This window comes from Passer domesticus, chromosome 1 (genome assembly GCF_036417665.1).
Source record: "Passer domesticus isolate bPasDom1 chromosome 1, bPasDom1.hap1, whole genome shotgun sequence".
NCBI lineage: Eukaryota > Metazoa > Chordata > Aves > Passeriformes > Passeridae > Passer > Passer domesticus.
Window position 1 is genome coordinate 81,713,107 of NC_087474.1, and position 16,974 is coordinate 81,730,080.

A 16,974-nucleotide genomic window follows, 5' to 3' on the forward strand; every position below is an offset into this window, starting at 1 on the left:
ACAAAAAGGAAGGAGACTGTGTCAAAATGAGGCTTGTCCTGGCACAAGTTAATAGTTCCATGCAATCTTCACTCCGTACTCTGTCTAAGCAGTTCCTTGGCTGTGCTCAAATTGCTTATACAAACAAGTGCTCATCACATCGTAAAAGGATCAAGACAGTAGAAAAATGTTCAGTGTTTACTTCTCTATTTCATAGCTGTCCTTGTAGCAACCCAAATCCCAGCGGGATCTCCTGAAGTGGGTGATACAATATTATCACCATAGAACACATGCACTCACATTAGTCATGCTACAATGACATTTAAACTGTGCTTGCTTATCTGAACAGAAAGAGATCATAAATCCTATCTTAAGCTTTCCTAGAAATTTCTGCTTGTAGCTTTTTCACTGCAAGTTCACCTTTATTATCTTTTTTCCTCAGGTGCTTGTTCCCACTGGCTGATAATCCTAGGACCTTATATATCACCTCCACCAAATGCATAGCAAAACTTGCTCTAAATCAAATGTTTTGTTTGGATTTCTGTTCCATTCTTGTGAATAACTAGAGGAAAGTCTTTGACTAAAAAGTGTTATTTTCCTTCTTTATGTTCTGCAAGATGCCTTGAATTTTACTTTTCTGTGCAAATGAATGCATTCAAGACACCACAGGAATAAAGACATCAACTTGTTTCGATGTTGTGGTGCAGGGTTCATTTGGTTTGTTCTGTTTCTCCCTAAAGTTAAAATGGTTCGGTCCTGGGGTCCCCTGGCAACCCCTCCTTTTGAGAGTGTCAGTTTTTTGTCTCCACCCCTGTTCCCCTGGTTACCCTCTGTCAATCCCTCCCTGAGTTCCTGTCCATCAGCCACTGTCCCCTTCCCTATTTCCAGAAAGTTCTCCCCTCCTCGGTGGGTGATTGGATCGGGAACAAGAGTCCCTCCCTGTCACATTCTCTATTGGCTAGCCGGCATGTTTGTCACGAGTTTGTTCCCTCCCAAGTTCTCCCTCATTGGTCGAAATGTTGTACGTTCCGCCCCTTTATAATCAGCTGTACCCCCACCTCGTGGTCCCGACTCGGCTGGCTTCCTCTGGAGACATTAGACTCTGGCTTTTGCCCCCGAGAAGAGTCCCTCTTTTCTTACTTCGCCTTCCCGCTGATCACCGCTGCCTCCTGCTGAGGCGCTGCCCGGACGCCCCCGGCGCATCTGGGCAGTGCCCCCCGGCTGTCAGTTGCTGTGCCACAGCTCGGCCGGTGCAGCCTCCTCCCCCGCCCGGGGGAGTAGAGAAAAAACCTCGGACAGCAACTCGGCATTTCCTGAGTTTTCTCTGGGATAACTTAGGTCAAAACATGGGGAATCCTGACTAATTGTTTGTGCAGAGCTACTGTATAATCTTGTTACAGTAGAACTTCATTCGTTTGTAGCGTTGAGAATTGTTGGTGAATATATTTAAGAACCAGAAAGTAAGGGAAGTTAGTCTTACAGCACAAGATACATAGATTATGTCTGTACTATATATTTAGTCCTTGAATCAATGATGGCTTTTTGCAGTTTAAAAATTGTTGTTAAAGTGCATTTCTTTTGAAAGATAGAAATGGTTTTCAAAAATGTATTTATTATCTTCTCTATCTTAAAACTGAAAAAGCTGTTTCCCATCCCATGTGGGCATTTCCAGAGTAGTTATCATTTCACTCATCAACTGAATAGTAGATGCAAAATGATTCAAAGGTGAAAAACAATTCTTTACCTAGCACATTTATTTTTCACACTTCAGCTCCATGTTATATTTATTTCAGTAAGAGGGATTTCTAAAATGCCCCTAAAGTTCTTCACCTTGTTAGATAGCTTTTGAAGTTGAAGGAGTTTTTCTTCTCTCCTTGTTACTGAACAACATTATTCTGGTTGTCAAATTAATTAATTTAGTTACGTACAACATGTTAGTTAAGTACACCTCGTCAAATTTTCTGATGTCATTGAGGATGCAAAAAATAGCTTTTGCAAATTGAGGGAAGGGAGAAGTAGATATTACTAAACCTGTTTATCAGAATATTGTTCAATGTCATGATACAAGTTCTCTTTTCTGTCTACTTGAGGAAGGTTTGTAATTTATTTCTGTGCCACATTGGAAGCCATACTTTGCCAATTTTCTTATGCCAAAAGAGCTCCCAGAAGATACCTCACTGGGTTGGACAAAGGATCCATTTAGCTCAATATCAAATCTGTACTGATGGCAAAAGAACTTCTCACTAGTATATGCATGGTGTGTACGTAGTTGTCACCACAGAGAGCATGAAAGCTTGAATGCTGTGTACAGCCTGTTCCCTGAGATGTTGAACAAGAAATCAGAGTGCACATATCTGACTTTGTCTCTTACAGCCTGCCCATGGGCCTGTTGTCCATAAAGTTGGTCAAATGATTGCTGAACCTGCTGCATACCTCCAAAATTTACTGTTGCAACATGTTCTAGAGGATTACTTTTTTTTAGATAAGGTTTAAACAATTGCTTAAAACCAATGTCCTAGTAGTTTCCATTGTCCTCTGGCCTTACTATTAGGTTTTAAATCTATATTTACGATTTTGTCAATGTTAGTCGTGTCCCTATCAAGCAGAAAATATAGGCTGGAAGAGGAATGAATTGAGAGCAGCCCTGAGGAGAAAGACCTTGGGATGTTGATTAATGAGAGCTCAACATGTACATTTACAGCTCAGAAAGCCACCTGTATCCTGGACTTCATCAAAGGAAACTTGGTCGGCAGGTAGAAGGTGGTTCTCCTCCTCTACTCTGCTCTTGTCAGACCCCAGGTGAGGTACTGCATCCAGCTCTGTAAAGCCAGCATAGGAAGGATGTGGCCCTGTTGGAGCAAGTCCAGAGGAGAGCCGGGTCCATGAAGATCATCATAGAGCTGGAGCGCCAGTTCTGTGAAGACAGGGTGGGAAAGTTGGGGCTATCCAGGCTGGAGTAGAGAAGAATACAGGGACACCTTAGGGAAGCTGGAGAAGAGCATGTAGTGATCAGACAAGAGGGAATGACTTTTAACTGGAGGAAGGCAGATTTACCATGAGGGTGGTGGAGCGCTAGTGGCCCAAAGAAAATGAGGATGCTCCATCCCAGGAAGTGTTCATCCCCAGGTTCGATGTAACCAGGGGCGACCTGATCTAGTGGAAGGTGTCTCTGCCCATGGCATGGACTTGAAACTAGATGATCTTCTAGATGTCTTCCAACCCAAATAATTTTATGATTCTATGATGATATTTTTTCCTCCCCTGAAATATCTTAAAACTGCTACAGCCATTCCTGGACCAGAGCTGTTAACAGTACTCAAGATATGTGCAAAACAAATTTTTATTTAGAACCAAAAAAAAAAACCCCAAAACTTTTCTTTTCTTTTCTTTTCTTTTCTTTTCTTTTCTTTTCTTTTCTTTTCTTTTCTTTTCTTTTCTTTTCTTTTCTTTTCTTTTCTTTTCTTTTCTTTTCTATTTTAGTTCTTTTCTTTCTTTTTATTTTTCTATTTTTTTTTCTTCTCTGAATACCCTTCCTGGTTTTATCCAACATTTCTTTTGCTTATTTTTTGGCTGCTCATCATACTGAACTAATGATTCCAACAAATTGCTAGTGACAGCTCCAAGTTCTCTTTCCTGAATTACTGTTGCCAGCTCTGATTTCAGTCTTACTTAGATATGACTTAGATACTCTCTCCTAGATGCATTACTTTTTAATTTAATAAGCTTAAGTGAAGCTTACTTGCTACCATTTTATTGAAATTCTACCTTACAGCATTATATACTTGACAGTGTACAGGTCAATTCCAGGTACATTTAATAAGAAAGTTGACTTGTAGTCTTCCTTTGGATTAGTTTTTATGGGTTGTTTAACTATTCAGTATATATACTTATGATTTTTTTTTAATTGCAGCAGTCATTAATAAACTCACTTGTAAATTAGCAAACCATACCTATCTAATTATAAGAAAAGGTACTTTACATACTTTTTCTGTAGATGTAATTTAAAAGCCCTGCTTCTTCTGAATATCAAAGCAGAAGCTCTGTTTAACTGTAGGCCTGTAATGATCCTATTTCTTAGGAATCATTGGAGTTGGAGGAGTTGGAGGAATGACGTAATTTTTACTTGATGATAATGCTGCCTACAAGCCAAGCTCTCCAATTGCCCTTCCCACTCATTACAGAGAATCTTGTTAAATCTTCATAAAACATAAAAATATTCCATGTAATCAAGAATTTCTGATGACTATGGACTCTTCAGACCTTTTCAAACTAAACATACAGACTCATTTGTCTCTGGAATCCCCTTTTGCCTTAAGTGATTAAAACTTTATCTAAAAAAACACTCTCAAAGTTACCATATATTGCAAGTCCACCAAAATCAGGTTTTTTGCAGGTATTAACAGACATATGTCAGCAAGGCAAAGCCAGTTTATTGCACCAGTTCACCATTATTTATAGGTCACTACATTAGTATAAAATTTTCCACTTAGACCCCTTTGTTCCAGTCTGCTTTAGAAACACAATCTTCTCGATAATCCCTCTAATGCTAGTAAAGTCATTGGTAAGCTCTTTCACCAGCAATGTCTTTGTTATCCCTTCTCTCATCAGAGAGGTCAGCACCACCAGACACACGGTCTTCACTTTGCTCCTGCCTTGAGTCTATTTCTCCCTCACTTTTCACTGTACCAGAGCCAAAAGATCGGTGGCACTACCCACCTCAGCTTCTGTAGGTGTCTGATCTCCCACAGTTGTTCTATGTGCTTCATTGTGTAAAAGGCATTATGACAGAGACATTATGTCCAGCGACCAGTTCCTCTTTCCCTGGGGAGGATGTATTTTTGAGGACCTGACAAGTATCTTTCTCACAGGACCTTACAATGCAGAAGTGATCCAGCTGAAAATTAATTTAGCAGGGATATAAGATATCTGCAATGAGAAATAGGATAATAAGTGGATCTAATCTTCGTTACTCCAAGTACCTCACTTAGCTGCTCCTAAGGTTAGGTACCTAGACTGGCCAGGAATCATGGAACTCCAGGCAACTCTGTCTCAACAGCAAATACCAGTGCTGCCTCTCAGTATGAACTTCTTCCTGGAGTTGCCTTTGGACCAGAGCAGAAAATAATTTTTTATTTAGTTCTTCTTTACAAGATCAGTATGTTCTCAGAACCAGCAAATACACATAGATTTCCATCATTATCAATAGCTACTGTCTGCTTGAGGTTGCCTTGTTGTAAACCAAAGTTCTGCTTATGTACACTGAGATAAATCCAGAGTATCACACACATTCTGCTCCCTAAGAGCAGAATCTGACCCATACTTTCAAATACCTGGAATTTTTTTCTAGTGGAGACAGTACAACAACCTTCAGTATTAAATATGAGCATTCAATTTCTCTGAGTTTATGAATTGAAATCTCATTCAGCAGCTTCAACTACCTGTAAATTATTATATGAATGAATAAAACATTTCTAATCGTTTGGATTCACTAAAAAGAAATTCATCTACGTTTAGAAGAGAAGGACATTGTATCTATGAGATAGATGAAGTCTTGATGAAATCTTGGAAGCTGAGCCTAGAGCTCTCAAAAACATGATAAAATGCTCTTCATAGAATCACAGGATCATAGAATACCAGGCTGGAAATGGACTTCAAAGATGATCTGGTTCAACCATTCTTAGAAAAAGCACAGGCAAGTTGGCCCAGTAACCTGTTTACACAAGTCTTGGATGTGTCCACCACCTGGGAATCCTTCATTTCCCTGGGGAGATTATTTATGTGGCTGGCTGTTCTAATTGTGAAAAATTGCCCTATTTTGTCTAATCAGAATCTCCCCAGGTGTAACTCAAACCCAGTACCCCTCATCTGTTCCATGTGACAGCTTGTAAAAATGGAGCTTCTTCAGCTTCTTTGTAGTCACTTTTTAAATAGAAACGTGTAGTGGTAAGGTCTACCCTACACCTTCTTTTTTAAAGGCTGAACAAACCCAGTTCCCTCAGCTTTTTCTCAGATGTTAGGCTTCCCAATCCTTTGGTCATCTTTGATGAACTTTTCTAGACCCTTTCCCACCTGTCCACTTATTCTGTTGCACAGTGGGGACCAAAAGTGAACACCTTATTCTAAGTGTGGCCTGACAAGTGCCGAATAGAGTTGGATAATGACTTCTCAGTCTCTGCTGGTGATGGCCTTGTTGATGCAGCCCAGCATCCCATTGGAATGCTTTGATGCAGCAGCACACTGTTCACTGATATTGAGCTTGTTGGCCACAAGGATCTCTTCATCGCTTTCCAAAGAGTCATTCCCAAGCTGGGTTGATCCCAGTCCATGCTACACCTCTAGGTGATGTTTTCCGAGGTGCACCTCTCCTTGCTGAACTTTGCAAGGTTCTTGTTGGCTCACTCTTACATCCTATCCAAGCCTTTCTGGAAGGTGGCTTTCCCTTCCAAAGTGTCCATTGGGGAATTTTAGCATAACCTTGGGTGGATCCCATGTGACCCCACAGATTTGTGTGGGTCTACTTGGTGCAGCAGGTGACTGATCATTTCCCCTGGTATTTTGGCTGCTTCATTCTGCTCCCCGTCTCTGTCTTTCACCTTGGGAAGCTGGATACCCTTAGAACCACTGGTCATGCTATTAAAGACTGAGGGAAAGGAGCCATTAAGTACTTCTACCTTTTTTCATCCTTTGGCAATATGTTTCCCCCTGCATTTATTAAACTGGGAGGATTCTCATCAGCCCTCCCTTTGTTGCTGATACATTTGTAATACCATTTTTTTTATCCTTAATGGCAGTAGCCAGAATAATTTCTAGCTGTGTTTTTGCTCTTCTAGTTTTCCCCCTGCATAACCTCACAAAATCCTTGTAGTCCTACTGAATTGCTTGCCTTTTGTTCCAAAGCTCATAAACTCTCTTTCTTTCCCTGAGAATCAAGCCAAAGTTCTCTGTTCCACCAGGCTGGTGATCCTCCCCACCAATTCATCTTTGTCTTCTTTGTTAGAGTACACTTGATTTCCATCTTGCCAATTATTTATGAATGTATTAAACTGTCTAGAGGTCAATACCAGTTCCAGGGGGACCTCATTTGTGACAGGTTGCCAGTTTGAAAAGTGGTGTTTTACGCCGCTCTCTAACCCCATCCAACACAGATCCCTTGTCTAGACCACAGTGCCTCAGTTTCTCCAGTAGGAGGCTGTGAGGAACTGTGTTGAAAGCCTTGACTTAATTGTACTGGATAAAAAAACCTTTCCTAAAAGGAGATAATGGATCTGTTGTTGGTTTCAGAACAGTTCTTGGAGGCCGAGTGTCTTGAACTGTCACAAAATGTTGCATCCATCTTATCTATTAACAGCCTAGGGAAATCCATTTCAAAATGCAAAAACTATGAGACTGGAGTTCACTTCTCAGGGTTACAGCTTCTAATGGACTGACTGTCACTGATAAGAAAATGATGGAGGAGCACAATGTTCTTGCAATCTCATTAGCTGCATATATTGTGTGATGCTAAAGTTACCAACCTGCAGAATACTAACACAGACCAGCTGCAAAAGAGTGAAGGAGAAAGCAATTTAAAGTTATACATTAAACTTTTATACTCTAGTTGTTTCTATGAAATAACAGTTTTCAGGGCTTTTCAGTTTAGTTTTGTTTGCTTGCTTGTTTTGTATTCTGTGCTTACCTCTTGTAAGACAGTTTAGTTGGTATTAATATTATTATACTAAAAAAAAAGCCCTCACTGGAAACCAGTTGGTAAACCAACCAACCAAAACCTGTGAGCACAAATAAAGAGTATTTAATGAATGTATTTTCTTACTTCCAAGGATTATTTTTTCACATTTCTTTGCTCCTTATGTCAAATATTTTAGTCATGCTGCCTTTTTGGAGTTTTTTGGGGTTTTTTGGTTTGTTTGGTTTTTTTTTTTCCAGAAAAGGATTTGAAAACACCCAATAAAGCACAAATGAGGTTCCCTCCTTATGATTGCTTGACTGTCTAATACAGTTATTAGAATGTAAATGTGACATTTCTTACCTAGGGGAAAATCTAACCAAAGAGGCTGACCTTCAGTTATTTATACATTTGCAGTAATCCCACTAATGATATTTTAAAATTGGATGTCACATGTATTTCTGTATATGATATAAATACTCCTCCATACATCTTCAGCCTAATCAATAATTTTCCCCTTAAGGTAAAACACTTTTGAAGCAATAGAAACTCTTATTCATCAGTCTTCCAGAGACAACTTTGTAGAATAAATATGGACTGAGAAATGAGAAACAATGAAACATTTATGGCTTTTCCTTCAAACTACTCAATCTGGAGTTGTATAAAATGAACCAAACCAGATATTTCAGGTCATAACATTCTGCAATTATTAGCTAAGAACTACTTGTGATAATCTTGTCTCTGCACTAGTTTTAGTACAATTTTTGTGACAGCTTTTTGTATGTTCTTAGGGACTTTGTTTCTATGGTCTTGTTGGATCATGTTTCATGGGTAAGCTAAATTTCCTCATGAGCCTGGAATCACTTGGTTCTGACTATTCTTTCCCCTGACAGATGTTGTCATGTCCATCATACCTTTAATGACAAATGCACATGTACTAGAGATACTGTTCTGGCTGCAACCTAGTGCTTTCCCAGGAGGAGGAGCTAATATGATCTCTCCCTGTAGCTCAGGAATGGCCCATGGGAACATGCTAGAATTGTGGGATAACACTCAGGTTAGAAGCAGGTAGGGGATTTTGTGTTCTTTGCAGTTAGTTGGGAACTGAGAGTCACAAATAGGTATATAAATCTTTCTTGCTCTAAAAGGAAAGGTACACATATTTCAAAATGCATCACTTGAGGAATCAGGGTGATCTGTACGTCCGGGTCTCTGTGAGGTTCCTAGCATGATCAAGGGCTGTATGTAACCAAAGAATTTTAAGGATTTACCCATGCATTTTGCAGATGATCTCTCAAAAGCTTTTAAGCATGTGGTGGAAAATTTATTTTAAATGTTGTAGCCTATTGTTTCTGGGGCCAGCTCAGATGTTTGTAAATACTAGTTTCATTTTCCATATGTAACAACACAAATTACACCCATGCATGTTAATTTGCATGTCAATGAACTGTAAAGATGTTGATATTTTTTAAATACAGATGATTTTTATAAGAAATAGAGAAGTGCTGCAGTCAAATCAGTGATATCCAGAATGAATGTACAAAAGAAGGTACCAGAACACACCAGAATATTCCAAATAATCATAGAATATTCCAAGTTGGAAGGGCCCAAAGAGGTCATTGAAGTTCAATGCCTTGCCGTGCATGAGATAGTCCCAGGGATCACACCATGTGCCTGACAAAGTTGTTCATACGCTTGTCAGGCTTGGTAACATGACCACTTCCCGAGGGATCCTGTCCAGTGCCTTGTTCAAGTTCCCTCTGGGTGAAGACCCTCTTTCTAATATCCAGCCTAAATCTTCTCTGGCACAACTTCAGGCCATTCCCAGGTCCTGTCACTGGTCACCACAGAGCACAGATCAGTGCCTGCCCCTCCTCTTCCCCTCTTGAGGAAGCCGTAACTGCAATGAGGTCTTCCCTCAGTCTCCTCCAGTTTGAACAGACCAAGTGACCTCAGCCATCCCTCACACAGCTTCCCCTCCAGACCCTTCACCATCTTTGCAGGCCTCCTTTGAAGTCTTTGCAATAGCTTTATATCTTTCTTATATGGTGGTGTCTAAAACTATACACAGTACTCAAGACAGGGCCACACCAACTCAAAGTGGGAATATCACCTTCTGTTTCCTTCCCTTATAGTTAATGAAAAAGCTGTGGAACCATAATTTAATTTCCCTCTTTATTCTCATATGCATCACTGTACATTCTGTATCAATGCTAACAACTCTAAAGCTTAGCTTTCTAGAATAAAATTTCCCTACCCTTTAATTTAGAGTGAGGTGATAATCTAATTCTGTTTTCTAGAACATTCTTTGCAATATCTGGAGCTTTTACCACCAAACCTGTCATATTGAACTGAAAATAACCACCCTTCTCCATTATAGTGTTTTGACTGGTATTTCTAAGGTAGTAAGTAAAGAGTCATTAGAATAATTTGCAATTATCTGATGACAGAATTACCAGCAGAATATAGGTCTTCAAAATACTGGTTGTAATTTTTTTTTTTTTTTGTTTGGGTCTGTTTTATAGCCAAGTAGACATGGTGATATAGATAACTAGTTCTCTATAGAAACAAAATAAAATGAGAGGTCTTTTAGTTACATCAATGTCACAAAAATTGTACCAAATTTATGATAATTTTCACCTCACCATTTTTCTCTTGAACAAGAAAAAATCCTGTTCCTTAATGCTCACAGTAAAAAAATAGGTAAAACTTAGGAAGTTTTCCATATCTGTAACACAACCCTCTTTTCCCTGCAGATCCTTTGGTTGTCTCATGCAGCTCACTGCATATTAATGGAAATGTCAAGACACACTTGCTTCTCTCACTCAGCAGAAGAGTGGAGGAAGTTTCCTGACAGAAATTAGAATCTCAAGCTTTAAGTATAAAACAAAAATAAAGAGCTAGAGAAGCAGAAGCTAATATTTTTCAAAACTGATTTTTAATTTTTTATTAACTATGTTCAGGATTCAACCTAATTTAGAGAAGGCTTCCATGGTTTTCGTATAGAAAATGAAAATGCTGTGAGCTTGAACGGGGTTGGAGCTAACCAGAATCAAATATATTAAACCTCGTGAAGGTAAAGTTAATATGTAAAAGATGTTTACTTTGGATCATTTTTTTTTAATTTCATAGCACACTTTAATGCTTCCTCTGAATATTTTGAAACGTTACCAGATTTCCTGAATTCCCCATTCTTTTGAGTTTGCCTTTCTGCATTCCTCTTTTAAACAGAATTTGATGTAAGTTTTTCAAGTAAGTTTTTCAAGGGCACATTCACTCTTTTCTTTGAAATGATGCCAAAGTCCTTAAAGTCTCTTGTGAAAGAATATGTTACTTAGAAGAAGTGGGATTGAATAAGAGTTTTCCGATATTCTAATAAGAAAGAGCTATAAACCATTGCCCAAATACAGAGTTCAAATGAAAAATTTGAGTTTTAAATTTGAAAAATGCTGACAAGCCTTTTTCTTAGGATTCAACTTTTTTTTAGTTGTTTGTTTGTTTCTGTATGCTCTTGTTTGTTTGTTTGTCTGTTTAAAGGAGCTTTGATACTCTTGTGGGATTAAGATGAAATGGCTGAACGGAATGTTAATTGAAACTGGTCAGTGCATTTTGTGGAATAAAAATCCCAGCTCAGTCATGTGATTAAATGTTCCAACTTTACAGTTCAATCTCCGGATGGCCATAAATACTTTTGAAATTAAACCCCAGGTTGTTGATAGAAAGTGATTTACACCTGTCACATGATTGGACTTTTATGAGATAATTTTCTCTCTAGCTTTTGAAGTATTCGCTCTCTTGAGTGCTTGTTATCTTTTTGCTTGGCTATTTTAATCATGTAGAATTATTTAATTCAGAAAAAGATTATTGGTTATGCTGGAAAATGTAAAAAAGTTCAGTGTCATATTTTAGTATGTGGTAGATGTCTTTTAGTGAGAAATGTATGAGAGTATTTCTGTGAAAATTGTTTCTTAAAGCATTTTTGGTTTTGTTCTTTGTATTCTAGTTTGGTTACATGTTTGAACTATCCCTCATGTCTTTAAAAATAGGAACTCAGAAATGTTCTGAGATCATTTTGCAGGAAATACAGCTGCAATTCCAATTTCCCATTTAGCTAATATTTTTTCCTATGGTCTTGTTAATCAGTTCTTCCTTTATCAGAGAGGGGAATAAATGAATCCATTAAGTTGTTTTTAATTTTTGTAAGAGCTCACTGTATACATTAATAACCCGTACATGGCAATTCTACTTTTACCTAGACTGTTGTATCTTCTTGGTATTGTAGGTCCTTGCCAGCTACTGGATTAGCCCATCACATTCTGACATTCAGACTTCCATCACAGCAGACATTTTCTATGCAGCATGAAGTGTTGTCGCAGGCTCTTGCTGCTTGTGAGACCTTATTTCACCAGGAACAGAGCAGCCCCTGGCAGATACCAATGATAAGCTGATTCCCTGTCTCTTCCCTCAACTCATCATTCACTTGCAAGAAAAGTGGAATTGTCCGAGCTATTTGCTGCTCTCCAAGTCACAATGACCTAATTGACTAGGATTGCTGTGAAGAAATATCATCAGTTAGCTGTTTATTGCCTTCAAAAACTCCTTTTTGTAAACCCTCAGGAACAAAGAAATGTATGTTGTAGTTACATCTGAGGGACAAACAAAATTTTAATCTTCCATCAACATACTTGAGACACATGATGTTGTTGTTAGTTGGACTAAAATGAAATCCATTTTTAGGCTAGTGTTAATTATCCCTAGGCAAATACCAGTATGAGCTTCATATAACATAATTATTAAATGTTGATTTTTAACTAAGAGATATTTGCAATATAAAAGGATCTTTTATCTGTTAGAAAAAATATTTTAATTTCTAGTTTTTGTAATGTTCAATTTTTTAATTACTATATTTTCTTTTACAGTAAATTTTAATAGAATATAAATTCAAGAGCTAGTTTTTTATAACATCTTTTTAATAGTTACTATTGTGGAAGCTGGGCACTCTGACCCTAATTAACATTGTATGCTATTTTTCACTGCCTGAAGGGAACAGCTAAATTTTCCTTGCTGATCATAATCAAAAGCCTGTTTGTTTAGCAATCATTATTATAATAAAAAGAGAGCGAGTGAGAAGGAGGGAGAGACTATTTATGTAAGTGTCTGTGCCCATGCCACAGAGATGTCTGCTTTCAAAACAGAAAGAAAAAGTCTCTCAGCTCCCAACTGAAATTCTCCAACTAAATCCCTGAACATCACTTTGAAAACATGCACCTAATGTTCATAAAAGTGTAGGGTTTTTCTTTCAGCAAAGAGAAAGTCTGGTCAGATTTATTTTGCCCCTCCTCTTGTTCTGGTACACTATCTTGGTGGGCTTTGTGAAAACTCTGCAGAGAGACATATCTACACTCCTCTAACAAAAACAATTCTCTTTAGTTCAGAAATGAAAGAAGGCTTCATCAGCTTTTTGTTTCTATTTTTTTTTTTTTTCATGCTGATAAATTCTTTTTTCTTCTTATCCTGAAGAGGATATCTAAAAGGGAGAGTTGAAGCAGTGCTATAAATTGGTGTCATGCTTGGGGGAAGGGAAGTCACTCAGTTGGGACCTTGGAGGCTCTAGAAGGGAACACTCTAGGGAAAAAAATTTCCTATCTTTATTGTTCACTTGCAGAGAATATCTTCAGTAGCTTGTAGAAATGAAGCAGGGCTGGAGAGGTTTCTTTTCATAACTTGTTGGAGTAATCTGCAGTGTCAACTCCTGCTTAAGGGCAAGACCAGGCTGCCCACTGGGGCTGGCTTCTGAGGAAAAGCGGGTCAGAAGCCAAATGTATAGCCAGAAAAGAAGGCTTACTTTTCCTATTGCAGAAAGGGACCATTTGAAAATAAGATTGCACAAAAAAGTTGAAACAGGTTTTCACTAGTGACTCAATTTGTATTCTGTTTTCCACTCAAGAAGATTTCTTAAAATATTGTGCTGTTGATCTTTACATGTGTTTAATAATGTTGTATAGTTTTATTTCTGGCATCAAATTGACATCTTGTTATAATAAATTTATTAAATTATATTAATAGTTATGTAATTATTCATATTTTATATGTAAAGCAATTGGTATAATGTTTTTGTTTTCTTTTTAGAATACATCTTAAATTTTTAGCTTCCAACTCCACTTTGGAGCCAACCTAATGTTCCAACTGCCACATTCTCCCTGGAGAGCTAATTCTGGTGTTTGGGATAGTTCTGCTCTCTGTGATGGACGTTTTATTGTCCATGCCAAGACAGTAAAGTTCTAGAATTTATAGAATAATTGATTATCTCAGCTAATAAGTCAGAAAATGTGTAATGATTATGAGTACTAAGAAGGAAAACAAAACCAAAATATTATTTTCCTTAGAATTAACAAAACCATGCATTTTTAATGTCATAGAGCTTTAGAAGAGCTACATTTTTGTAAGACAAGAGCTGATTTATTCTGTTTACATCTCATGGTTAATTCAGAAAGACTGAAATATTACAGAGGAGTTGTAATTATTTTCTTTTTTTTCTATTCAGAGTTAACTTCACCGTAGAAGGAATATGGACACTATTTTCAATTTGAGCTGTAATTTACTGTAAGAGAAGGATTATGTATTTAAGATAAACTAGGATTAAATGTATAGAAATAAGTATTTATATAATATCTAATTTATTCTTTTATGCCAATATTGTGTGAAGGTGGAAACCTTACTTTCAGGAGAAGCTGGAGACACCTGAGTTCAAAAGGCAGCGTTTACAGCCACTTTCACATTTCTGCTTAGAGTTTACAGAAAACAGCCCATACCTTCCACAGATCACCACTGTTACAGAGATGCCTTTTTTATTTGTTCTTACTAATTTCCCCTTCATTAAAAAAACCCCCATTATCTACTCTTCCAAATGAAGACTTAGATTCATGTTTGCCACTCAAATTTAGTTGCATATCATTGCCCAGATATGTCAAAATACTGAAGTTTCACATTTTTTGAATTATGAAAACTGTTCTTGATGAAAAAAAAAATCACTACATGGTTTAAGAAACAATTTTCTATACGAAACCCTGTACTGTTTTCTATGTTTTAAAGAATTCCTTGATCATTTACAGAGTACATAAAAACCATATTTAAAAATGGTAAAGACAGTCAGACTGTTTGCCACAAATGTTCCAAAAGTACTCTCAAAATACTTAAAGAATGTTAAATCAGTATTTTAATACTGAATATAAAAAGAAGGAAGCCAAGAATACTTCAGAGCTCTGATTCCAGCTATTGGTCAGTCTGTCTATGTTCCAGCCTGTAACAAGCTGAGATCTCACAGTCCTTTCTTCCTTTCTTCTGCTCTCCACTTTCCACTAGATACAGCCAAAGCATCTAAACTTGACTTAACTCTGACCACATGAAACTAAAGCTGACTATAAACTATCAAAGGTATACAGAGAGAGAGCTAATGGCATATGCTGACTTTAAAAATCTTCATCCTCCAAAAGTGGTAAAAGGCTTTTTAAATCATAAAGACTTCCACGTAATCTAGTGGACAATGAAGTATTCACTCAGGTTAAGGAGAGATGGTGAAACAAAAGCATTCTGAAAGACAGTTTTGATCATGGTAAACAGTTTTTTTTCATTGACTTCAAGTGTTTTATCCAGTATACTAATTTTTCAGTTATTTTGCAAGGAGGAAAGTGTTCTTCAGGCTTATATTTTACTTTTGTTCTCTGGTAAACCATGATGAGTGAGTCTGATTAACTGAAAGAGATAGCCTAACATTTATAGCCTTTGTCTCTAAGTGGGTATATGCCTATTTTAATTTATGGAAAACTCATCTTTATTGTTTTGATTGGCTTTTCTTAAGCTGAAACTCAACATACTGCGTGTGTAGTGCATAAAAACCCAACCCCTTACTTTCAATCCACTGAAATTTTTAAGATTTTTTCTTGAAATTCCTCTCTGAACTATGAACTTTTCAAAATGCATAAGTATGAACATTCTAAACCTTCCAGCACCAGAAACAGTGAGAGTCTTCTCCCGTCCCCCCCATTCTTTGATGCTACAAAACACTGCCTTAAAACAGCAAGGCACTCACCACTAATAACAGATCCCTGTTTTCTGAACACCTCCTGCAAGTGCAGGTCAATGACTGACAGGATGAGGATATGAACTGTGCCTTCTCAACACACATCTGAATGCTGCCAGGACCTGACTGCAATCACTAGTAACAACAAACTCGAACACCTGCAATCTTATCAGCTGGCAGAAATGCCACACCAAAAAAACCCAGCTTGTCACCATCCCTGCAAATAAATGTGAAAGGAGAAATCAGACCCTTCTCAGTTCCAATTGTACTTAAGGAGTAACAATTTCCTTCTCAAGTTGTCAGTCCAGCTTTTATTACATTGCTTTTCAATTCTTTTGGTTAATGCAAAGGTGTAAATGAAACCCAGCATTTTGTGTAGGCAAAAGATGAAGTGTTTGGATCTAATTTATTCATCCTACCTCAAGAAATAATTTTCCTTGAAACCAAAATTAGTGAATCTCTGTACATTTACAGCTTAAATACTTCTCAATAATCAGTCACCACTTCAGAACATTTGGTTTATTTTGTTACATATCGTTTTCCTGGTTTTCTCTTCTTTTTTTATTTTTTTCTTATTTGAATATTTAATGCTTTACTTTGAGAAGAAACCACCAAAAAAAAAAAATCTCCTTTTGAAGGACATATAAATTAATAGAACAGCACTGTTCAATGAGTACAAAGAAAACTCTGTCCCCTATTATTATGAGTTTTATTTGCTAAAATAGAACATAATTTTCTCAGCATAGTAAATTATCTCTATTTTCCTCAGTTTTTGACCTATAATTAACTCCTTGCAATTTTGTGCAGATACAAATTTCTAAATTATCTACCTTATTTGTATAATGGGAGTCAATTTAATTTGTACTACAGGGGTTCTTCTCTGCATGTAACTCTATTTCCCACAGGATTTTTAATTTGATTTTTTTTTTTTTTTTAAATTCCAGCCTTTCAAATACATACAACAGACCTGTCTAAAGCAAAAGGAGTCATTGTACAAAGTACTGCTACTCAACTCCCTGGACACCTTATAAGCCCGTTCATAAATCTAAATTGTAGCAGTTTATATTCAATACTTTTAATCTTTGGAAAGCATTTCTCTTGAACCATTGGAAAAATGGCACCAATAAAGATATATAGTATTACAAAAATGATACATGGAACTGAGCAGGATCATTCTGAAAGACAGTTTAATACATACCCCCTGTTCTACAGAAGTGGTAGCTTGGTCTCTTGCATGGTTAGCCCGGCAATT

General features: G+C 37.3%; 1 long non-coding RNA gene across 2 annotated transcripts in view; it reads left to right on the forward strand.

Moving 5' to 3' along the window:
- Positions 1 to 756: 756 nt before the first annotated feature.
- Positions 757 to 16,974, forward strand: part of LOC135288425 (uncharacterized) — a 35,958-nt gene continuing 19,740 nt past the window's right edge. The window contains exons 1-4 of one of the 2 annotated variants that reach the window (XR_010351542.1): positions 757 to 885; positions 2,681 to 2,778; positions 10,606 to 10,718; positions 11,925 to 13,597. This is a non-coding gene — a long non-coding RNA (uncharacterized LOC135288425). Of the gene's footprint in view, positions 886 to 2,680; positions 2,779 to 10,605; positions 10,719 to 11,924; positions 13,598 to 16,974 lie in introns of those variants that run through there. The other variant, XR_010351543.1, reaches the window with a different exon arrangement.